The following is a 26388-nucleotide window of genomic DNA, read 5'->3' as shown; positions in this document are numbered from 1 at the left end:
TGAGTTTGGTTCAGTAGAACATCTACAGAGTGAGGCACCATAAGGGTTAGATCATGGCCTAGGACCATTCCCTCACTCTGTTTTACAGATGCGGCAGCAGCAGCGACAGCGCGCAAACATCTTGGCAAAGCGCATGCTACAGGATCAAGGGCGGAAGAATAGTAACCGCACGGCCTATTCTTCCCTCCATGTTCCTGCGTTAATACAGCCAAAGCACATCCATCACATTCATGCACAAACAACACAAAGGCCTTTTCATAGTTTGGTGTGCCCAAAACTGGTGCAGAGCATAATGGAGTCTTAAGCAAGTCAAACGACTGCTGGTGTACTGCGTTCCATGGCAATGGCGAAGAAATGCCCTTCTTTGTCAAAGCCACCATCGGTTTGATCACTAGTGAGAAATTCGGGATCCACAACCTACAGTAAGAAGCCATACCTATCAAGGCCCTAACTTCCTTCTGTGTATTTGGGACAGACATGCCAGAAATGTGTTTTATTCTTTCAGGTGTCGATCTTCTTCCCTCCTTTGACAGGAGGTAGCCTAAATAGGCGACCTCCTGACAACAATATTGAAATTTTTTAAGCGAAGCTTTGTGACCATGCTTAGCTAGATGAATAAGAAATAACACAGTGCCCTCCTTCCAGGCACTCTGAGTCAGCAGCTAGAAGCAAATCGTCAACGTACTGAAGCAAAGTACAGGTGGAGGGCAATTCAAGGGTATCAAGTTGTTCTCTCAAAGCCCTACTATAAATACTAGGACTCTCTGTGTACCCTTGAGGTGCACGAGTAAATGTAAACGAGCCTCCCCCTAAGGTGAACGCGAACAAATATCTACTATCCTTGTATATAGGAATACTAAAGAACGCATTCTTTAAGTCCACAACACTGAAGTAAGTAGCTGTAGCTGGAATCATGGTTAGGATTGTCGTTACATCCGGCACAATTGGAAATTGTGGTGCCACAACTTTATTAATGGCACGTAAATCAATTATAGAATGGAATTACATTATCGCCTTACTTGTACACGGGTAAAATCGGACTATTACACAAACTTCCTGAAATTTCTTCAATCACACCGCGATGCACAAAATCGGAAACAATACGTTTCAAAGCTCGCTCGCCCTCAACTGAAATCTTATACTGGGGAATGCGTGGCAGCTCAATTCCATGTTTCAAAACTATCTTAACAGGCTCAATCTGTAAAACACCAACATCATTGTCTTCGACAGCCCACAAGCTCTCTGGTACATCAATGAATTCTGGAGGCAAAGGTCTAGTCAAAAATTGCGAGGCAGAAAATTGCTCTGGTGAAATCGTTAAGCGCACTCCATCAGAAGAACAATAAATCACTGCATTGGGGGGGCGTGGCCAACTGGCGACCGATGAAGACGTGAGCCCGTAGAGCTCCCGAAGCCGCCAGCTACATCCTGAAATATCCTGCGAATTTGGGCTAATCCAGCCCAAAAAAGGTTCCTACAGGGTGGCGGAACCCTAGTAGGAACGATATCTGCAACTGGGGCTGATTCCGAAGCGTCAATCCCGAGATATCGGCATTTAGAAGGAGAAGCAATCGGCGCCAAACGGAAATCAAAATGGCCGACAGAGACACAATCTAGACCCACAGGCGCTGCCTCTCGTGGAAATCGAAAGAAACTCGTCTGAAATTGGGAGGGGCCCATCCCGCAGATCCGACGCCAACCACCGCTGGGGGACTCAGCCGCCCAAGCTATCAGTGCTGACTCCCCGCGGTCCTTGCTGGGACGCCCATCTTTCGGAATGACCTCCGGCTTCGCCGAGGCCTGCAACAACAACGTACTTTGCGGGACCAGCACGACAGACCAAGCAGAGCAGGCGCTCCGATCCTTCGTAGAGCGCCTGCCGACAGCAGCAACGGCCGCTGCGGTGCTGAACGAAACCTGGTGAGCGGTATACGGCGGAACCGGTAAGGAGGAAGGGGAGGAGGGGAGACGCGATCCTGAGACACCGAAACTTAGCAAACGGCACCCCGGGCTTACCGTCCGCCAGCCCGCCTACGCTTCCCCGACCTCTGCCAAGAATAACGGGGGGAAACCCAAGAGCAGCACCCCCCCACACACCGGACATGGGCAAAGATAGGCTTAGAAGAACTGGAACCCAGAACACAATGGAACAATACACAACGCCTGCCCGACATCTTCCACGGCCCAGAATAGAACCGATGAATCACCAGACCCTGAGGCCGACATATCCCTTAGGGACGTGATGAATGCTATCTCCAATTCTCGATCTGCTATGGAAGTCAAAATGGATAGCATCTGTACGGAGGTCTCCCTGCTGCGCCATGACCTGCAGAAATTATCATCTCGTACAGGGGAGGCGGAGGCGCGCATATCAGTGGCAGAAGACAATGTGAGAGGCATGGGCCAGCAAATGAATGCAGCACTAGGTCGCATTAAACTACTGGAGGAGAGGGTGGAAGAAGGAGAGGGCCGATCGAGAAGAAATAATATCCGCATCCTCGGCCTGCCAGAGAAAGAAGAAGGACCCAGCATGGAGCTGTTCCTCGAACAATGGCTCGCCGATTTATTCGCTCCCAAATCTCTCTCAAACTTCTTCTCAATTGAACGGGCACACCGGATACCAACTGGCAGACCAACTCCCGGAGCACCGCCACGAGCGATAATAGCCAAGATCCTAAATTACAGAGATCGCGACGCGATACTCCACATGGCAAGGACGAAAGGAGCCATGACCTATAACGGCTCCAGGATAGCCTTCTTCCCCGACTTCACCAAAGAGGTACAAAGAGCAAGGCAATCCTTTGACACTCTCAAAAAGCGATTACAAGGGCTGAATGTGAAATATGGTCTGCTATTCCCAGCCCAGCTAAAAATCTTTCATAAGGGCACTACTGTGCATTTCACTGATCCAAGAGAGGCATGGAGCTGGGCGGAACGCAACCTAGAAGGTGAATGGAGAAGACAGGAAAACCGTAGAAATAGACCCCGACCAAACAGGCCACCAAATGAGCCGCCACAGCAACCGATGGAAGAAATACCACAGAATGCCGACGCCTAAACACAACCGACAAACATACGGAGGCACGAGCAGGAAAGAACACTACTCAGAACGGCTGGCGGCTGCGTTAAGACACATCACGTAAGCCACCCCCCCGATTGCAATCGGTATAGAACAGACCCTGCAATCACCCGCCGTGGTACCACCAACCCACGGCGGCCTAAGCAAGTTACGGACTCTTCACTACGGCACCTCCACTGCCACAGTGACAAGAGATACCCCAAGTTCAACGGTTTGATTAAGTTTGGTTGTGTGGGCGACAGATGCTTCAGTTGGGGAAGGAGTATAGGGAGGGGGGTAAGTTGGGATTTGTTCACGTTCTTTGCTGGCAACAAGGAAAGCACGGCTTAGACAACCACGCTGAAATGGGAAGACAACAGGGCAGTCCAAACACCGATAGCGCAGGACTCCTCTCGTCTAAACTGCTACCAATGGCACAGACATACGAACAAGATAAGAAATGAGTGCGAAAGGGACAGACACCAAAAAACTTAACATCATGACATGGAATGTCAATGGCCTGGGAAGCAGTATCAAGAGAAGACTAGTAACACAATACCTGAATCGAAACAACCCGGATATAATACTGCTTACTGAGACACATTTGGCCGGCACAAGATGCCAATTTTTCAAAAGAACCAAATACCGTACAGCAATACATGCAGGTTTCTCAATGGGCTCGAGAGGTGTGCTTATATTAATACACAAAAGAATCCCTATAGAGATATCCAACATAACCCAGGACACCGGAGGGAGATTTGTCCACATAAATGGAACGCTATGGAATCAAACCATTGCCATACTGGCGGTCTATGCTCCCCCGGCGCTCACAAATACCTTACTCGACGACATCACACCGATCATAGCCAACAACACTGCGGATATACTAGTTGTAGGTGGAGACTTCAATGATGTAATGGACATTAATCTAGATCGTACACATATCAGGGGGAGAAATCCGATGATACCGACGAAATTAGCCATCTTTGCCACAGCATTGGGACTGAAGGATGCATGGAGGGATCTGCACCAGATGGAGAAACAATACTCTTTCCATTCAGGCGCGCATGCATCGTTGTCTAGACTAGACTACTTCTTCCTCCCTAGTGTAGACATACATAAAGTAACGGAGGCAACACTCCAGCCCAGGGGGATCTCGGACCACTCACCGCTGAAGATCCTACTCTAAACAGAACGACCCAGGCCTCCACTGACTTGGCGCCTGAACTCGTATTATCTAGGGTTCAAAGAGTTAGTAGAAAAGATGCGGGAAGCCACTGTCTCATATTTTGAAACAAACCAGGACTCGATAGAGGACCTAGGAACCATATGGGAGGCGTACAAGGCAACCCTGAGAGGGGTAGTACTGAGCTGGACTGCTGCACACAAAAAAGCGCACAGGAAGGAGGTTGAAGACGCTGAAACAGAGGTCAGAAACGCTGAATTGCGATATATAAACACAGGCGCATCAGATGACAACGGAGCCCTGCAAGCGACACAAAAGAAGCTGCATGATGTCACACTTACCTGTGCGAAACAGGCACACAGGACAATGCGTACCAGGCTATACGAGACTGGAGACAAGGCCGGCAAAATGCTGGCGTGGCTGGAAAAAAGAGAGGAGGGTCAACACCAGATAAGATGTATCACTACCAGGAATGCAGAACAGACCTATACCGACTCAAGCATTGCTGAAACCTTTGCAGAGTACTATGAGGCATTGTACGCTCCCCCGACGACTGCACTGGATCCCAGCATCCTGGACACACTTACCATTCCACACCTAAGCGATACGCAAAGAGCGAGTTTGGAAACAGATATTACAGAGGAAGAACTGTCGACAGCCCTATCCCAACTCCAAAATGGGAAAACCCCAGGGCCTAACGGCTTCCCAGTGGAAGCTTGGAAAAAGATCGGCAATGAGCACATAGTACCACAGATGCATAAAATGTTCCTATATGCCAAAGGTAGAGGAATTCTGCCCCCGGACCTGAGAAAGGCCACTATAGTGGTGATACATAAGGAAGGCAAACCAGCAAACATATGCAGCTCCTACAGGCCGATCTCACTTATAAACATAGAAGCTAAGATACTGGCCAAGATACTGGCTAACAGGCTCCAGACAGTCATACACACCCTTATCCATCCAGACCAATGTGGCTTTATGCCACAGAGATCCACACGAATGAATATCCACAGACTACATGCCGCCATTGAGAAGTCTCCATCGCTGCGGGATGCACTAGCACTCCTCGCGATTGATTTCGAAAAAGCCTTCGATTCAGTCCACTGGGAGGCCTTGTGGAGCATTATGGGTAAAATGGGGTTGGGTGAGCAATTCATAGGCTGGGTCAAGCTGTTCTACAACACACCGACAGCTGAGATAAGGGTAAACGGGTGGACATCACGTAGTATTAACCTGGGTAAGGGGACCAGGCAGGGCTGTCCCCTTTCGGCAATGCTATTTGCACTGGCAATCGAGCCCCTGGCAATAATGCTGAGAGAATCACAGTTGTGGAAGGGGTTCCAGTGGGCCCGAGATTGGGAAGATAGGGTTTCCCTCTATGCCGACGATTTACTGATCTACATGAGTGATCCACTAGTATCATACCCCATCGTCACCCAAATACTAAATAGATACGGAGCATTTAGTGGTCTACGGGTAAACTATAACAAATCCATCCTTTTTCCTATCCAAGGAACTGATACGACAGCTCTACACAATTGCCCATATAGAGTAGAAACCGAGCATTTCAGATATCTTGGGGTACAGGTTACGACGGACCTCACGCAATATGTTCCCCAAAATCTCCATCCAATCAGAGATAGATTCGCGAATGATGTGAAACACTGGATGACCCTACCCCTCACCCTGCTAGGAAGGGCGGCAATGTTTAAAATGCTCACTCTGCCACGATTCGTGTACATCCTCCAAAACGCCCCACTGTATGTACCCAAGATAGAATTCCTAAAAATAGATGAGACTCTCAGAAAGCTCCTTTGGGGTGGAGGGCACCCACGGATCGCGCTCAACACCCTACAACGTTCCGTATGGGAAGGAGGTATAGGACTGCCCCACCTACAAACATATTACTGGGCAGCCCAGATGCCGGTGATAAATGATATCCTGCATAACAACCCTGAACTACCACACATTAAAGCGGATAGCCAGATGAGTGCCGGGCTCACCCCATTAGAGACCCTCTACAATAGTAGGGTACGCATGATCCCCAACACGATTAGAGCACATAGAACGCAAATATGGCTAGATGCACATAAGCACCTGGGATGGGATGGGAAACTCACGCTGGCACAGCCCCTATGGCGTAACAAACGTCTGCCGGAGCTAAGTAAAATCCCGAAATGGGCGACCTGGGAATCAGCTGGGATAACAAGGCTAGCAGACATAATACAAGATGGAGCAATCATACCATTCCAGACCCTGCAGGACAAATTCAACCTACCCCCCACAGAACACTTCCATTACAGACAAATACATCACGCACTTATCACATGTGAGATCGACCCACCGAACATTCCAGATTGCACACCAATTGAGAGAAACATCGTGGTAGATCGTATCGATAATAAAATAACCTCCACAATGTACAATGCAATAGCCTCTTTCGCCACAACGGAACTTACAGACCTGAAAGCAAAATGGGAAAGAGATGTGGGACCAATACAACCGGAAGAATGGATCAAAGCACTCATGTATCCGAGAGAAATTGCCATCTCGGCTAGAATCAGATTGATCCAACTCAAAATTCTACACAGGGTATACTATCCGAGAGAAGCTTTACATCAATGGGGGAGAGCAACTGATCCCAACTGTCTAAGGTGCCAACAGGCGAGGGGGTCCTTTTTTCACATCTTGTGGGAATGCCCACGAATCCAAATTTTCTGGCAGAAATGTTGTGACAGGTTATCGGCAGTCATCGGCCGACGAATACCCATGGACCCCAAATTGCTATTACTAGGGATGGATGACGACCTAGACATCCCCCGATATGAGAGACTCATGCTGGCAACAACCACGGGACTCATAAAGAGGAATCTGGCCCAATTGTGGGGCTCACCCTTATCCCCTCAATGTGACCAATGGATGACAGACGTGGATATCTGTGTGCAAATGGAAATGAGAATATACACTACCAGAGGGTGCCCAGGGAAAGCACGCAAGATCTGGCAAAAATGGGAAGACACGTAGGGCTCTGCGAACTCATGAATAGACTTGACAGGGAAAGCACGCAAGATCTGGCAAAAATGGGAAGACACGTAGGGCTCTGCGAACTCATGAATAGACTTGATAAACGTTTGGAGTCCTGCGAAGACTCATCTGCACCATGTATAATTTGGACGCCTAGTAACCCATTTCATGAAGGACCTAAAACTCTGAAATTTGCAATGTGCATGAAGAGCTGTGCTTAGTGATTGCCTGTATGCCCGAGCGATGACTTGTTATTAACTTGTATGTATATGTTTACGTTTATAAAATGAATAAAACATGTTATCAAAAAAAAAAAAATAAATCACTGCATTTAATTCTTTTAACAAATTCAACCCCAGCAAGTTCTCTCCGCAATCCAAAGTCAACAGAAATGTTCACTGGTCTGTAAAGGGACCCAAAGAAATAGGTACCGGCATAGAAACTGGACAAACAACTGGTGTACCGGAAAACCCTACAGAAACATTGGTTTGTCCTGACAGTGGAATGTTTGGAACCCGCAAATGATCAATGGAACACTTCTGTGCTCCAGTGTCTATCAAAAACTGATGTTTCCTATTTCCCACCACCATTTCAATGTAGGGACCTTTCTGATTGACGGGAATAGGTGTAGGTTCCAAACCCTGCTTCGGAAATCCTAACGAAACAGAATATCATCAAAAGGAAGCTCTTCAGATATATATGCAGCGGAAGGATGACCAAATATATTCCTGGTGTCCGCACTCATAGTCTGATTGTCCTGCGAAAAAGCTTGCTGAGGGTACTGTGTAAACTGACCTCTACCAGTGCCCCTTACGCCCGAGCGACCTCTGGGTCGCCTACCCATATTACCAAATGTATTATTCGACCTTTGTTGAAGGACGGGGCATTGTGCTCGCCAATGACTCACTCGACGACAATAGGCACACTGGTTAATGTTCACAGGACCCAAGGGCACATTACCCTGCGGGACATACTGACCTCTAACCTGAGAACTACCCCCTCTGGGGCCCCTAACAACAATTTGCTGCAATAGCAATTTAGTTTTTAAATCACCTTTCCGTTTTTCAATCCTATCTTTTTCATTATTGACACGGTTCTCATAGTACTGAGCCATGTGCAGTACTTCTGATTGTGATTTCGCCTGCCAAGCGCTCTCAGAAGACATAATTTGTGACTGGATGTCAGGCAGCAATCCACATACTAATTTGTCCACAAATAATCTTTTCCCAGACTCTGTGCCTAAGTCTTGTCCACTGAAATCTGAGAATACCTGTTCGAACCGATTAAAGAACTCAGTAGCACCTTCAGACTTTCCTTGGACACAGGCCGTAAGTTTGTCCCAAATAATTCTCTTTTCGGGAATTATGGTTTTTAATTTAGCAATGATTCTATCAGGCAGAGTTAATATCACCTGTTGCGGTCTTTCGCCAGCTGGCCTTTCCCCATAGAGTCTGGTTATATTCGCCCATGTATCTCCCAACCCGGGTACATCGTCAATAGTTCTAACTTGTTTCCATAAATCTACGGGCAGGAGTACAGGAAACAACAAATCAATGTCACCTAAGGTGAACACTGAGGACTGCAAAACGGATTCTATCTCTTTATAGAACCCTGTCTGATTTTTCCTAATATTGGGGATAGATTGCCTAATAGTATTCACCTCCTGTCTTGAGAACGGGACGTGAACAAACTGTGATACATAATGTGCAGGAATGTTCACAGCGACTATATTATTTACAGCATCGGCCGCAACCTCAACCTTCGGGACAAATGTCGGAGGAACCTCTGTCATAGGCAACTGAGAAATAGGTCACTCCGAACGCTTACTAAGCAACAGAGCCAAGTCGAGCGCTAAGGCAGTCGAAGAAGTGTCAAGTGAAAAAGCTCTCTTATAAATGCTCAATAACTCTGTGGGGCAACTAATCTTCCTTTTTACACATTCATCCTGCAGGTATTCTACCATTACCTGTATCACTTTCCTCTGCATTTCTAACGTATATTGACTATATGCGTCATATACCTCAACTGGAGTTATCGTTATGTCTGAAATCCATCTAATCGTGTCTTTCTTACAAATTCACATTTACTCCGATATCGGTTTACGACATGGAAGGAACATTTCTGTACATACATATTCTCCTCTTCATCCTCATTCTGTAACTTTTCTAACTCCTTTCTATACCCAAATAACCTCTCAACATGCTCATTTACCTTCTCCACAGTGTCTCTAGAAAGCGCTAGAGTATTTAGATCCCTTTACCCTTGCGGAACATCCGCGTTATTTAATCTTCCCCACATTATACATAACTGAATCCCTAAACCTTCAATAAAAACATTTTTCTCAGGAAAATTATCCTTATTACAAAGTGTGGCAAAAACACTAGCTTGATCATCCTTCTCCATACAATGCTTAGCCCATGCAATTAACTCACGTTCTTCTCCGGCGGTACAGTATTGCGAGTGACAACTTTTGTTCCTGTACCTCGATCGATTACAAGCGGCTCAGGACCACTTGGGAGAGAGGGAGCAGGCAAATTCGATGGAGGTATTATAACTGGTGCTATAAAAAGAGGATTAGGAGCAGGTGGAGGGATAAAAACCGGAGGAATAGGAACAGGTTGGCAACGGAGGTGGCGCAGAGGCACCATGCCTTCGTTCATTTAATATTTTGTCAATAAACTCATCAGAAATATGAAGATCTTTAGAAGGATAGATTTTCTGAATTCCAAGTGAGAAAGTCCTATCCATATTTTTAGTCGCCTCAGACTGTTTGTTTTGGTCATATAACAATGCTTTTTCAGCGTTCGTTTTATGACGACGTGCATGTTTCTCTCTACCTTTAAGTTGTTGCAACGCTTCTTTTTTCCATTTCTGCAAAACATCAAATGCTGCAGGTCTAGCCTTTTTCTTTAACAAGACTGACTCCAAATATTCAATACGAGGGATCTCAAAACTACCATTGATTGGCCATTGAAGTTCGGAGGCATGTCTGGTTTGTCTGTGCCAAATATCATTAAATACTATACTTCCAATGCCATGCTTACAGTACATACCGGCGACCCCTCCTGTGGTGCGGGATGGCTAAATTCCAAAGATTGTCTATCACTGCAGAATAATGCCCTAAAGCAGGTAAACAATTTCCCAGGCATATCTCAAATTCTTGGTGTTACCTGGTCAATAATTGTGTCTGCAGATACAATGCGCCAAAATTCAAATTGCCAGGGTTAAATTAAGAATTGGGTCACGACTCACCTGGACAAACCTAAGGAGGACCGATCGGTACTTCTAAGAATCTTACCTAACTAATCTTACCTCGTGTATGGTGATTTCGGCAAATCTGCCCGCCTCGATAAGTGGACCCTCGTCAAGATGCTGTCTCGGACCACACGCTCATCGTCCAAGGATCGGGTCGTGCAGCGCTGTTGAGGTGTCGCTTCTCGTTCAGGGGGCCCTTATGCCACACCGTCCGATCCCGGTCCAATAGCGTGCGTCTACCTTCAACAATCCGGCATCAATCTTGAGGGTCCCTATTCGGGCGCCAACTGTGAAAACCGAAAAAAGAATATCGAGGCTGAGTACCCCAAAAGGAAATACACCGAACACGGGTTACAAAGCAACATACAAAGTACTTTATTTTATACTGAATCCAGTTACAAAAACAGAGCAAAATCAGATAGCTATCGGCCCTCAGTACAACACAACGAACTCCAGCGTGGTTGTGTGTTCAGTGAGAGATGCTGTACATTAGAATGCATTTGCTTTTTATACATTTAGTGGGCGCGATGTCCAGCCCCACTTCGGGTTAATATTCCTTTTAATACATCACCGATCTAGGGTTCGTGCCAAGTCTCAAATAACCCCATATAACTGGTTTGCCTTTAATACATGTATCAACAAGCGTATGCAATAACTGTGTATTTTAAAGTTTTCCATGCAGGCCTTCTTAAACATTAATACAATGTAGTTACAGATGTTCTTCGCTCAGTATTTGAATACATTGTCTCAACATATGCTCGTGGATTAGTTTCATTGCACGAGTAATCCTTCTACACATACGTCAATGAAGGACAAGGTCTCAGTTCATGACCTCAAGAAGTGGCCTGCAGGCAAATTACACATTAGCTATGTACAGAGGTCAAGACGGCCATGTTGTATTCTGGAATGACATTGTCCGCCATTTTAGCTCACAGGGTGACTTTTACACAACAAATCCTAAAATGGCGGTTTGATCTAAAATGGTGGCTTACATGGATTTAAGGTCAAGACCTTGCAACACAGATTTCTTTCGCAAGCGACTTTCGAGCAGCTTGGCGTAGGCCAATATTAATATATTTATTACAATAGGAGGCATGATATACTTTCTATTTCGACAGTGGTGCCGCAGGCCAAATCCCCTTCCTCTTGCTAACCCACCCCTCCCCCGGTAGTTACTTGCGTATCCATTTCCCATCTGTGTGTATCCGCTTCCCAGCTGTGTTGTGTATGGTGGAGGTGGTGGCATTTGCTGCGTCGTCATTTCTGTTGGCTGTAGTGATGCGGTTCTGGTGTATTTTCTGGAGCCGGAGTGGCCTGGGTGGGGCCTGTTATTGGTGCACCTTCCATGGCATATTTGGACAGCTTCTTTTGGAGCAATTTCGCCTCCTCCACTTTCCTCTTTGTTTCATCTTTTCTTGCCGTAACCTACAATGGTGCACTATTGTCAGCTGTATCGCTGGCCATGCCTTTGCTTCCTTTCCTACCAAATTCTTTAATTGTCTTTGTACTTGTTCTGGGAGGCCATGAGACAGTATGCAATAAAACATTGCTATTTTGTCCCGCGTTTCCAGGCGCAACTTCTCCTGAATCTCCTGGACGTAATCAACAGGATCTTCATTCTCACGCATTTTGCGCAACGTTATTGCTCCTATGTCTGAAGTGTCTGGGTATTGTACCCTCAGCGCCTGCCATAGCGCGTGTCTGCGAATTGCAATTGGCACCTCATCATGTGATGTCACTTATAGTTACCCCATGAATCCCACCCTCTTCCAAATGTCGTCTGCTGCGTCACCCAGTATTGAAATGAATTAACCCCTTTACATCGCCCACTGCTAGCTTTTGCCCTGCAGTTTGTTTTTCCATTTCCCTGCCCCTCCGCTCAAGGATGGTAACCTGCATTTAATGTTTTCCTTATCTGCATGCTTCCATGGAACATATTGTGGTCTTGCTCCCCTTCTCTCTAGTAATGGCATTTGTGTATATTCTCTGACCTCCTCTTGTGTGCGTCTGTCTGGTGTTATATGCATGTATTTGTTATCCTATTCCATGTCAGAAAGTTCTTCAATAAAGTCAGTAATGTGTTGTATTACTCTATCACCGCCTATGCTCTTGCTCCTCATCTGTTGACCCACTTGACCTTTCCCGCGTGTGTCAGCGGAGTCTTCCATTCTGCGTCCTGGGAGGTCTCTTAGTCTATTAACATATGGCGTGTTTTGTGCTGGTAGTGTCAGTGGCCGTGGTGTTTTGTTTTGTGTGTCTTTTACTCTCCCTCCCTGTGTTTTCTTCTTCCCATCTCTCACATTCCCATGATGACCCTCAGTCTGTGCGCGTTATCTACAATTTGCTTAGCCCTTCCCCACTCCCATCACTTCGTCCCCCACAAGTTCCCTCCTCCTCACTGCAAAACCCATCTGAGAATGTAAACCCTGTGCCCGGGCGTTTTCCCCCTCCACTGTGACTTTCCTGAAGTCTATGTCTGTGTATTCACCTGTTTTCTCCATGGCCCTATGGGCCGGTGTAGTCGATACCTCCTTATTGCTACACGCGTATGTCCTAACCCCATGTTCCTTGCTCGTCTCCCCTAGCGCTGTATCGCCTTGCTGGCTCTCCTCACTACTTACCTCCGCTCTTGCTCTACATAGCTCATTCATTATTGCGTCACTTATCTGTTCTAATACCTTTTCCTCCTTGTTGTTCCATATTCCGCCCTCCTTTGCCAGTATACTTTCTATTATTCTCCCCTCCTCTTACTTTCGTGCACTTTCTGATATAATCTTCTTCCTCCATAGTCCCATCTCCCTGTTATTTTCTTCTCGTTCCTCTTCTTTTCGTCTTACCTCTCGCTGCTCCATGAGGGCCACCCTTTCTGCAATTCCCCTTATGCGGTCCTCTTCTTGTTTCCTTCGCTCTTCCTCTTGATGCTTTAACCCTGCCTTGTCCACCTTACTCCCTTTCTTCTTCTCCTTCCTTTCTTGCTCGAACTGTCTGATCAGTGCGCTCCCTCAGTTCTGCTAATCTCTCCTGCAGCATCTCTTCTTCCTCCTGCGTCATTCTTCCTTCCTCCTTTGTAGTTACCCCACACCCCCTCTGAGTGTATTCTATTTCTTCTTTACCTACCTTTTTTACTGCTCTCCCCCCCGCACCCCCCCGTTAACGTCCCTCGGAGCTTCAGGAACACCTGAGCTGCTATCCACTCATCTGGTCCTATATTTGCTATGTCTATTTTGTGCACTTTTCCCGCCCCCCGGTGATTACCTGTGTTTTCATGCCTACTGCACTCCTCGCACCCATCTCCTTTTGGTGCTATCTGCTGGTGCGTATGGTGGTGGGCTGTATGTAGGGTTGGAGTATCCTTCAGCTGCTGTCAATTGTGATCGTGTAGCCTCCCTCATTGGATACAGCCCTCCTGTTTCTTTCTTTACTACTTTAGTTATAGGTGTCTCTTCTTTACCATCCTTTTTTTACCTCTGCAACTGTGAACAATCCTTCTGACTCCTCCTCACTTTCCTCAGCACTGGGGGGAGCTTTGGGTGCACTGCACCCGCCCTCTCCACTCACCTTCTCCTCCTTTATTCCCTGCACTGTGAACATTCCTGCTACCCCTGGTGCGCACCCCTGGAACATCCTCCAGAGGTCAAAAACTTGTAGGTGGCTCGCTAGCTTCTTTCCTTTATGTGTTAAATACGCTAGCAGTGAATGATGGGTACACATGTCAAAACTGCCATTGGGTGGCCATGGTATCCTTATTTTGTTGTCTGTCCCTTGTGTCCATTCAATACTGTACTTTACTATTTGATCCCTGTGCGGTATTAGTATTGCGCAGATATGCTGGAGGGGTGTCGTTAAAGTGCTGACCCTATATCCTGCCCCTATCCCCTATCCCATAGTATACAGACATCTTTAAAACTTTACTTCCTCAGCACCACCGTTACCTGACCCTGTAAATTGGGGTCTTCTGACCTTCCGCTGCAAGGAAAAGTAATTTTTATTACAGTACTTTTGGGCTGGGCGCCCCAGCCCTCTTTACTTCTACAACAATGTCACCTTCCTTAATGCTTCCCCTTCCAGAGCTAGGGCCCCCTTTGACCCGTGGTGTGCAAAGCCCCCTGCGGCTTCGTGTCCTGTGTGGCGTGCTTTTGAGCAGCCCCGCCTTTCCTGCGCCGCTGCTACTCGGCACGCCTCCAATCGTACCTCAAACTCCTCTCCCTTTCCCCTCCTGTTTCACCGCCTGCTATGTGTATGTCCTTTTCTTCCCCTCCTACAGGTCGCACCACCTCCCAGGGCTACCCCCCCGTTATTGAGACGCGCCGGCGTTCTCCGTGCGTGGCCATCTCTCCCCCTTCAACCCTCCTTTACCACATGCCTCTGTCCCGATCACTATTCAGAACGACTGCGGAATCCAATGCAAACTCTATGGGTGACATCACCAACTACTGCAAATGGGATACAGGTACGTACGATTACAACAAAAAATAAGATGCGTGCTATTTTGACAATATTATTCCCCACAATCCCCACAGCTGTCTTCCCACTGCGTCTGGAGTGGAGTATTCATTAACCATTTTGTCATTATAATTAGACAGCCCACTCTGCGTAGCCTCGCATGTAATACGCTCCCTCACTGGGGGAACTTAACTAGCCAACTATCTTCTGCACCAAGAAACAATCACGCTACCTCTTGCAGGGATACATCATCTATTTACCAGAGCTAGAACACTCAATAGGAATCCTCATCTACTCATTGATCAAAAACGCCAACTCGTAGGAATGCCACACACCCCTTACACAGGTGTCCACGATCAAGACAAATTGGCGCGATACGCCAGTCACATGTGAGTGCGTTAAGCCCCACCCAACTCACCCTGTAATACTAGACGGTCCCCTCAATACCTTACACGTCAACTGCTGCTCAATGGCCAAAATCTTTTCATAACACACTGCAAAAAACTACCCGCCACCCTTATTACAGCACCTCCCTCACAACATTATATTGCTGGTTGTGTGTGCGCCATACTCGCATCGATCTGTTGCCTGCCGGTGCCGCTCGGCTGCGGGTAACCCTCCCAATCAGCTCACTGCCTCCCCTCGTCTGGACCACACCTGGACACTCGCCAACCGCGGGCAGGATAGTTCTCAATTCGGCTCCCGACGGCCAATCTCCAGATTGCGCTGTCCGGTCGTCTTGCAGTTCTGCGAAGGTCCTGTATTTGTCACGACCTTGAACTCAGACTATGGGTCTTGGGCACCATGGCCCCCACCTCAGTACTGTCCCAAGACCAGAAAGACCCACACTAGCCCGCTGCGGGTGCCTTGGACGCAATCCTGGCGCCGTTGGCACCAGGTTCACTTTGCAAGTATGGTTTACAATGGACAATGGGTGAACATGGCTGCCCCCATGAGGATTACCGGGGAACTGCAACAACCAGGCTAGCTTCAGAGCGGGGTCTGCCCCAAAGGCACCTGGGATAACTGCCGGGTATTTAAATCACGCCTGACCCGAGGCACGCGCTTCGCGATATTCTGCTTTAGCAGCCCTGACATTCACCGGGTCCTGCTCTGTATCCTGGCCTGCTCGGACGAACAACTGGGAATAACATTGCTATCCTTACCTGCTCAGCTCCAGCTCTTCCATCCAGTAGGAGCCTTTGAGGTCTCTTCCAGCGGTCCCCAGCTACATCCTCAGGACGAAAGAGGCAAGAATTAGAAGTTACTTACCATCTCACCTGGAAGGCCTCCGCCTTTTCCGAACATCACCATTGGCGTTCAGTCCCTATACATCGTCGCTTCCAGGAATTCTCTGCGACCTGCAAAGAAACCAAGCACAGGTCAGTCAACTTGCAAGGACGCTTCCAGCGCCGCATCTAGTGCATCCTTACCTTCTCAAACTCAGCTTTCGGCCTCGGCAAACTCCATAAGCCTCTGCAAGACAAGAGAAGGTTACTTGGACATTCATCAATATAGACTTTATTCAAAAACACTAAAAAGACTTATCTGAAAGGTGGAGTTACAGCCGGTCTGGACTCAAGGCAAACGCGAGTGAAGTAACTTGGCAGCTCAAGCCTACGACGACGCGCCCCTGCCTAGTACGGCAGGATGGAGAGTGCGGCATTTCAAAAATCAAGGTGAGCAAAGCCCCAAGGGGAAACCGCAAGGGAAAAACAGGGAGGTGGGCCGCAGGAGAGAAGTCGCCAACACCCCCCCTCTTCTAGAACTGATTCCTGGCTGAACTAAGTCCGGGGAAGGTGCAGAGAAGCCAGAGGTGTCCCAGACCAGTCCAGAGGCATCCCTGTGGATACAAGGTGAGTGTTACAGAAGTCCTCAAAAGGGGGCAACGGCAGAGGGGGCCACATTGCTGGGTGACCTTGACGCAAGCGGCCTCGCTGTGATCTCGCTCAGTCTCCTCAGATCTCAGCGGTGCCTCCAACTTGTCGGGGTGATTTTTCCGGGGGTTGACAGGGCCGTCCGCGGACCTCCGGGGTTGGGGAGGCCCCAACTCCTCCCCCACCCCAAAGGAGTATGAGGCACACAAGAGCAAAAGAGTTACTGCTGTTTATTTCACAAATAGACAGGGACTGCTTCTGGCATCACAGGTAACCTGGGAACCTCTCAACAAGAGCGGGCTTGCAGGCCCTTTTTCTATCTGAATGACGCCACATCGTGCGTCACCTGGGGAACTTCCCCCAAAACCTAACGCCACCTCGGGTTGGCTCCCCGAGTGGTATGGTCAGTATAGGCACATATAGAAAGGTTAGTTACTGGTAGAGAAGGGGTCATGTGGTATGCTTGGGTTTTCCCTAAAATTTGTTACACAGAAATAGTTACATAGAGAGGGTTAGTGATTGGCTGAGTTGTAATGTCATCAGTGGTTAGCCCCCTGTGTCCTGATTGGTTTGTCCCCGAACCCCCAAGCCTGGGTCCATTATCGTTCCCAGCTCGCGGTGTACCTGATGTTAGAAACAATGTATGACTATGTGTCGGTGGTGGACAATGGACAGGTCTGCCATTTGCTGCAGGAGCGCTCCTTTCTCACCGTTGTCAGTGTCCAATTTGTCACTTCATTGTTGCAGTTTGTGTCCCAAACGTGAGACCCCAGAGTTTTCCTGGTCCTTGGAACTTGGCATCACATCAGGTCGGCCTGGTCACGTGTTGCGAGACCGTGGCTGGAGCAGAATTACGGGGATTTGATTTGTATTTCAGCTCTGAGGAGCGTTTAGCAATAGCAGGTGTAACCTTGGCGCGGGGAGCGCAGCGTGCAAGTTGCAACTTCATGGCCTTGGCTGTGAGGCCCTCGTCGGGGTTTGTTCTGCATGATCAGCATCTTGCAGCTCCGTCTGAGCCGCTCTGGGCCTGGGACTCTGGTTTTGTGGCCTACTGTGGCGCTGAGGCCTACTCTGGCCTAGTCTATGTATGGTGGCGTATGGTTCATAACACGGGGGTTCGCAAGGGGCGACAGGGATTTATATGCATTAGGCTGTATACAGGGTTACATCTTCATGGGTTTAGTGGCGGGAAGCGTCTGCAAGCATGTACACAAACTCTTCTGGCGTCTTGTGTTTCTGCGGTGCTGTAGTTGGCCTATGTGAAAAATGCATGTGTGAGTGTAAATGGTCCTCTACGTCATAGCACTGAGTATTGTCTTCGTGTGGATTGATGTATGTATGACAAATGTGCTTGGTGGCACGTGTGTTCTTGTCTGCCGGCTATGTCGTCATGGCATCTCTAACGATGACAGTGTTTTGTGGTTGCTGTCTAGTCGAGTTGATCCATACGATTGGTATCAGCTCCATCTGATCCTCCGGCATGAGGTTTGATTGACGGGCAGCTTCCCTGGCTGTGAGGGGCGTGGCCACAGTGGATCTTGACATCTGGGGCAGCCGTGAGCGGATGGAATTCCTCCCGCGGTGGGTGCTTGGGTCATGACGTTCTAGGCCATGGTCTGGATGAGAATCGGGGGAAGGGATCATCCCATTTTCCCCTCTTCAACACCTGCACTTGACCCAACCATCCCAGGGAACTACAGTCCCATTACTACATTCCCTTTCCTATTAAAACTCCTAGACAAAGCAGCCTATCTGCAGGTCCAAAACTTCCTTGAAGCCAATTGCCTTCTTGATCTATGCCAGCCAGTCTTCTGTCCCGGCCATGGGACAGAAACTGCACTTCTAGACCTCAAAAATCAAATTGATGATCTCAGAGATGCAGGCAAACCGACACTCCTCCTACTACTCGACTTATCGGCAGCTGTTGATCTTGTGGATCACAACACCCTCTGCCACCTCCTTTCGTCCACTTGCAACTTTTCCCCCAAGGCCACAGCTTGGATCGCTCCCTCCCTCCAGGGCAGAGTTATGAAAGTCTTCTTGGACCAAGCTTGCGCCAACCCAGATATGATCAAATGCAGTGTCCCGCAGGGCTCCTGCATTTCACCCACCCTTTACAACCTCTTCATGAGGTCCTTATCTTATTCAACTTCCTGGACGAGTTATGCATATCATATACTAACTATGCATATGACGCGCAGGTGCTCATCCTCCTCACTGGTGACTGACTCTGACAGGGAAAAGCTAAACTCCATTTACTTGCAAAATTCAAATCTGGATGGCAAAAACTGGCTTTGCCTCAACAATGAAAAAACTGAGCTGCTACTTATTGGGTCCCGGCAACCCTAAAGAAATTTGACAAAAAGTACAACTCTTACCATTGACAATACCCCTATCTCTGCATCGCAGGCAGTCAAAACCTTGGGGGGTCTTCTTAAATTCCGATCTTACCTTGTGCAGACAGGTCAACATGATTTGCATCTGCTGCGGCATACGATTCGAAACTGCTCAATGCAGCCAGAGCCGCCTTGTCTAAACAGAACTTCCTCATCATAGCAAGACCTATAATTGGTTCCCGGTTAGACTATTGCAACGCCCTCCTAGGAGGCACCTCTGCTAAAAACATCAGGGAACTTCAGACCATACAGAACAATTCCCTCCGGGCTGCCACCGGCATCTCAACAAGGGAACATAGCTCTGCTACTAGGAGATTAGTCCACTGGCACCCCATCCAGGAACACATCACCTTCAAAACCCTCGCCATCGCACACAAATGTTTCAACAATACTGGACCCCTGTATCTCTCCGAGATTTGCTAAACCCATCTCAGACAGACCTGCAAGAACGGCATACACCAACATGGTCACTGTTCCCAAAACCCTGAGGTCTCGCGCAGGAGGTTCTAGTTTTCCTTTCATCGATGTGTCCCAATGGAACTCCCTACCAACGCACCTAAGTAGCACTGAATCACATACAGCCTTCATGAAAGCCATCAAAACATGGTTGTTTGTATAAATGGGCCTCATAGATTTCTGTTGCCTAACCTCATTTAACTCTGCACCCATTCACTGTAACCTTGTTGTTATTCTATGAGTTATGGTTCATGCAGTTTTCCATGTTCCTGCCTCCTGTTCATTATGCCTAGGTTCTGCTCTCTGTAACCCACGAGCAATCCTTCATAATGTGTAACTAAGACACCTGCTTGCAACAGCGCCTCGATGCCCTTGGGCTGTAGTGTGCTTTACAACCAAAAAATTATACCTCCTACGACAGTTGCTTTTACCATGGTTACTACTATTTGTTATGGCCTGCAATCAGAGCGTAGCACCCATCCCTTTCCCATATGCTAGTGAATAAGTCATTAATACTAGTATGACATTATTAGAGTTGCTGTAGAGTTCTATGGTACAGCTCTGCCATCACAGCTCGAAGCACCTTAAAGAGTACTGGGTTGTAAGCAAGTTGTAGCCCCTCCAAATGAGGTGAATAGCACAGGAGAGAAAGGAAGGCAAAATGATCACGATAACGAAGTGAATGCAGCACAAAAAGAGAAGATGCCTACATCAATGGTCTTTTGCAGAAGTGGCGATAGAAAAAAACTGAGAAGGGACTGATTGATCTTCAAATCACGTGCCAGAAATGACCCTGCATCCTAGAAGGGAAAGCTGCCTCCTCACAGAATATAGTACTCACCAATGCAAGCTTTTTAACAACTCGCTCCCACACAGCATGCCTGCTGCAGCAAGGACAGTGCGAGTTTTCCTTGGAGAGAGAGAACGGGCATGCCAGTAGCACTGCACGCTTCCATTTCTCGAAGAGGCAGATCATGGCCCCCATCAGTGCAAGCTTTCCACACACACAACACACATCTCATAAAGAACAGGTACAGTATGGGCCACAGCTGTACAAACCCTCCTTCACAGAGATTAGGACAGCATGAGCTGCAGAAGTGAAACCGTGTTTCACCCAGGTCACCATGGTCCATAGCAGTGCAAGCTGTCCTATAGAACAGGTAACACACGCAGGTGCCACAGACTCATTATGATGTGTTTTCATGCTAAAGACTATAAAGAGCAAACTCAGAACAATTGACACTGCCTGCCAATTGCTCAAGTGCAGCTGAAGTGCAGCCCAGTCAAGGAGGCTTTGGGGTGGACGGTCTGTCATCTCCCCTCAGCGAGGCGCGTGTGACTCAAAAGCAAACAATTGTGTGTATTTCGTTTGCGTTAATAGGCCGTAACCCATACACATATAAAGAGATGAAGTATTTTCTCCCCAAAAAATGCTGCCGGTTCTGTCCGTTAACATTGACGGGCTGATTCATGGAATTTGTGCGCCGAAAAAAGGGGATTTGCGCGCCATTCTGCCCGCAAATCCCCATTTGTTAAACAGGGATTTGCGGGCAGAATGGCGCACAAATCCACGTTTTTCAGCGCACAAATTCCATGAATCAGCCTCTGAATATTTAACACTTCTCATATACACCAATCTTCTTGAAAATATTTTTATTCCTAAAAATGAACCTAAAACCTCTTAGTGTAATTGCATGGGCAGTGGAATTAATACAAATGTAACAGATTCATAGAGGTTAGAAATGGAGCCAATGACTTTCATCTTGGTGGAAATGGGCGTGGATTCTGTTAGGTAAGGTTTTCTCTATTTGTGATGCATCTTCCTAACCTGTGTCAACATGAGACCTTTTTGCTGGACTTGGGGATTATTTGTCCTTGTTCCTGGGTGATTGGGAATCTTTTTTCCCTCTCACCCTTTTTTTTAAACTCTTTTTATGGTAACCTTTTTGTGTCTTTCCATAGTGTGCATGGATTTGTAGTTCCCTTTATAGCTTTTGGGCTGTATGTAATTTATTGTGGCAGACCACAGCATTTTATGTGCAGTGTTGCTGGGTTGCCTTTGGGCTTCCCTTTTTAATTTCTCTTGAATATCTTGGGTAAACTACAGTTCCCAAGGGTAAAGTGGGATTTCCATCCCCTTTTTATTTTATATGTGAAATGAGCACACTCCACCTTATGCAGCGTGCTGGGTTAATGAGCTGTATCCTCTTTCTCACTGTCCTGTTACAAATGTTACAATATCAAGCTAACTAATGGCTGGTGGTAGTGGTTATACCTTAATGACTTTTTAGTCATATTACTAGCAGGCTGTCAAATCAGCCGTAGTAATGCACAGGAGGGTCACCATTCTGCTAGACTGGGAGCTCCATCTTTTTTGCCATTTTTAAGTATGCTTGTTGTTTCTTGGGTCTTCTACCGTCCTAGGTGGGGGAGGTCCTGGGTGAAATTTTCTTTGGCAGGAAGCCTTTGTGTTTCCTGCCAAGGCTCCATAGTGTCTGTGAAGGCAAGAAGAGAGGGAGGAGTCCAAAACTCTGGAGCCCCTTGTCTCCAGTCTTCCTGAAAGGAATCAGTTACTACTGGGGAGCTGGCTGTCCTGATTGAATAGCCACCCGCTCCTTTCTGTAAACTGCAGGGAGAGTTTGTTGAAGTTGCCTGTGGGTTCCTGTTAAATACTCCGATCCTGGAAGCTGCTGACATGTCGACCACTGGAACCAAATCCGAACAGCAAGATAAAGAAAATATGGCTGTAACTGATTCCAGCGACTGGAGAGCCTGCTCTGTAACCAGGGCCTGTTTGAACCCGTCCTTATTTGGACAGTTTTTCTTAAGTCCAACTTAGTAAAACCATTCAACTGAGACAGTACACTACTCCACTGTTAGTATAAGGCTGTACCACCTGAGTATATGGTAGCTGTTAAAACGGATTTCTGAACCCTGACCTGGTGGGCAGAGGTTCAGAAGGCCAGCCTAGTTTCTTGGAACGGGGTAACCTTCAGGACAAGCCAGACCAATCAAGGTAGCATTGGCGGTGGTCAGGACTAGGTCTCAGGAGGGGTGAGGGTGACTGAAAGACCTCAATGAGCACACAGAGTAAAGGACACTAACAAATCACTCCCAGTCAGGTGTATATATATTAAAAATACAAATACATTTATTTCAATGCATTTGAGGTACAACGCACAATAACAATCACAGTAATACTTCTAAGCCGACACAATCCTATCAAAATACATATATACCAAAGGGCCTAAAGGGTCAATGCACGAAATGGGTCCACAACCTTGAAAGTGAAGGAAGCAGGTAGTGCAAATAGTCTTTAGGCAGTTTTGCATCAAACACAATCCTAACTGAAAGCCTTATGTGGAGAGGAGCCTAGTGCTCAAATGTACTTGCAATGTTGGCGCACGCGGTAGTGCAGATGGGTGAAAACAGGGTCTTTTGTAGAGGCTCTAGCAGCTCAGAAAGGTGGGTGAGGTGATGCAGAATATGTTCCCACTATTCGTGGAGAGTCTCCCCTTGAGGGCAGAGCAGGTTCCAAGAGTTGGGAATAGTTTGCACTAGTAGTGGAAAGGTGAGGGGCCCTCATGCCACTCGTGCGTGAAAATGGATGGATGCGCAAGGGCCACCGTTAAGGGTTGCACTTACTCACCAACCCTCTGCGCACTCCGGACCAAACTTCAGCAGTCGAGTCCACTTCGGTTGCAGGTTCAAATGCATCAATTTTGCGGCTCTGCGGCTTTCAGCGACAAAGTTACAGCAGTGATTCCCAAACGGGACAGTGGCGATTTCTCCGCTCCTGGTGGATGGATCAGGCCAGTTGCACTGTAGCAGGCTTCAGGGCACAGAGGGGCACAGCTGCAATGAACTTGCAAAGTCCGTCACCACAGCCGAGCGATCCGGTAACCGCATATACTCCGGTTCGAGCGCTCTCTCTTTACTCCAGACCTGGGAGCGCCAAGTGTATGAAATTCAGTGTGGGAGTGCTGTGAACAAAGAGCTTGCGATGTATCAAGTTTTGAGGACCTCCTCGAAATGGTGGCGGTATCGGGGCAAAGGTCCTGCGCAAGCTGGTCAGCTGACTGGCTGTCCCAGGGACACTTCCGAGAAGGCTTACTTGCAGGGTTTGATGAAGGTGCCAGGAATAGTTGGTCCCACTGTTCCAATGGGTCGAAGCGTCTTCGCAGACCTTCTAGGATGACCAGATGCATGCAGAGGAGTCCAGCAGGACAACAGCGTGCTCAGGGTGCCAAACCTTCCAGCGGGTCACCAGCAGTTCCTCGACTCAGCGTCTTAGTTTCAGGATACTTTGATCCTATCCTTCGTTCAATGAGAACTCCAGAGGTCGACATGTTATGGGTGTTTGGAGCCTTGTCTTATCCAAAATCTCCTTTGCACCAAAACGAAGAGGACCCAAAGGGAGATCTGCTCACATACAGGCATGCCATACGTGGACCAATCATGGACCATGGTGGTCCCAGACATTCACAGCACACCAGACTCTCTGGCATCCAGGAGGTGTATTGGAATCAGTCTAGCCCACATCCTGGAAGCACACACAAGGCATGCAGAAGCCTGCGAAAGCTTGGCGTTTCGTGGGAGAATGCATGCCCAAATAAGGACTGACCTGGGTCGGCTCGACCTGGGGAAAGTGAAGGGGCAAGATGGCCAAAGGACAGGACAAAGAACCTCATGGCATGGCCATTTTGGAGCCAGGCCACCTATTTGTGCGAAACGCGGTAAATACGGTTTACCTGTCTGGAAATGGTTAAAAATATATGAAAAGATAATCTGCCACCAGCGCTGTCCAAGGCCCACCTGCACTTCTCCTAAAAAATCCTTTGAGAGTATCTAGGGCCTTTTGAAATGACAGGAAGACCCAATTGCACTATACTGGAAGGTATAGTGTGCACTTGCAACATGTTGCAGAAAAGTTGCAACGTTGACGAGGACTAAGGGAAACAAAGTCTCCCAGTACTGACTTTCTTTACGGGCATGCCAGTTTCTCCATAATAAAGTGAGCGAAAGCCCAGGGGAGTGCAGCAGAAGGCTGTTTTCCTCTGGCAAAGTCAGACTATGGTGTTTAAGATCAGCAAAAAGTTGGGGGTACACAACTGGAGGGAAACTTACACATGAAATGGAAATCTTTCCTAACAGTAGCATAGACAGAGCAGCCAGGCTTATCTTAGAAGGTGAGGGGGCTGTAGGAAAGTACATAGAACCTGTAGTACACCAGGTATTCAATAGAAACACTGACAACCAGAAGTACTATAAAAAATAAAAGATGCAACCAACGTTTCAGCTCGATTCGGAAGATCGTGCACCGCACAATGGCTCGAGCTCCCAGGGTATTGGGGTATTGCATTCCTGCAAGGTCACAGAACAACGTGGGATGGCTCAAAATGCAGGTGGTCTTGAGTCGAGTAGATCTCTCCAGGCTCTGGATCAGGGGTCATTGTTTTCGGAGTCCTCAGGTCGCTTGGAAGGAAAGGCTGCAGCAGGCTCCGGTTACACAGCAGCCTCTCTGGTTGCTGGAAATCATCTCAGCTGTGTTTTCTTCATCTTCATCTTCCTTTTTGGATTTGGTTCCAGTGGTCGACTACCTCTTCAGCTTCCAGGATCTGACCTTTATGCAGGAACCCAGCCAATCCAACAGATGTGCAACATTGAAACTTGGGGGAGGGGGGCAGGGGGGTGGTTGGCAGTCCTTTCAGGACAGCCAGACTTCCGGTTTGAACTGGATTCTCAAAGGCAGGCTGGAAGACAAAGCACTGCAGAGTTTTGGGCTCCTCCTGCCTTCACGGACACTCTGGAGCTGGGGCTGGCTTAACTGAGGTCTCCTGCCGAAGATAAAAATCACACTAAGGAATTTCCTCCCATGCAGGGCAGGGGAAAGACCAAGAAGGGACAGAAAGTGCACAAAAAAAAAAAGACGAGGGCCATTTTGGTAACATGGGCATCCATGGGTGCCTTTACAGCAGATGTGGAACAGCCTGCAGTAAAGGTGCAAGAAATGTGAAAAAAGGTTCACTGCCACCAGCCATTTAAGGTAAGCTTGTCCCTGTAACAGAGTGTGTACAGTGCTAGTGAGAAAGAGGATACATTGTATCTCTCCAGCACTCCACATAAGGTGGGGTGTGCTCGTTTCACCTAACAAAATGTAAAAGGAATAGAAATATCCTTTATACCCTTGGGAACTGTGGTTCTCACAGGGTTAGCCAGTGAATGTAAAAGGGGGTCCAAAAGTCAACCCTGTAACAATAAAAAGGTATATTCCAAAAGTTGTCAAAAAGGATAAAATTAAAAGGACACTATGGATGGTGTTATAAATAACACCCATTAAAAGAGTAAAAGTCTCTGTTAGCATGGAAAAAGGTTCCCACTCACTGAGGTATAGGGAAAAATAATCTACCAGTACAGCAGAAAGTTCTGGGGTTGTCACAAGTGAGGTAGATTTAGCTCTAAAGTTAAAATCTTATCTACCAGTTTATAACAAATATGCACGATCACTGTGATACACTGCTTACTTAAGCAAGCTGGAGCAGTTCACAGACTGCCACCACTGCACAGCCAGACACACCAGCATGATACGGTGAACAGAATAATGGTGACTCCTGACTTGGATTTACTGGATCCAGAAATGCAGTCTTATCAGGGGAGCTGTCCATGTCACTCGGTCACCTATGATGCCAGGCT

The sequence above is a fragment of the Ambystoma mexicanum genome, chromosome 5q (assembly GCF_040938575.1).
Source record: "Ambystoma mexicanum isolate Mex_15411 chromosome 5q, UKY_AmexF1_1, whole genome shotgun sequence".
Lineage (NCBI taxonomy): Eukaryota > Metazoa > Chordata > Amphibia > Caudata > Ambystomatidae > Ambystoma > Ambystoma mexicanum.
Note: the sequence above shows the minus strand (reverse complement) of the source record.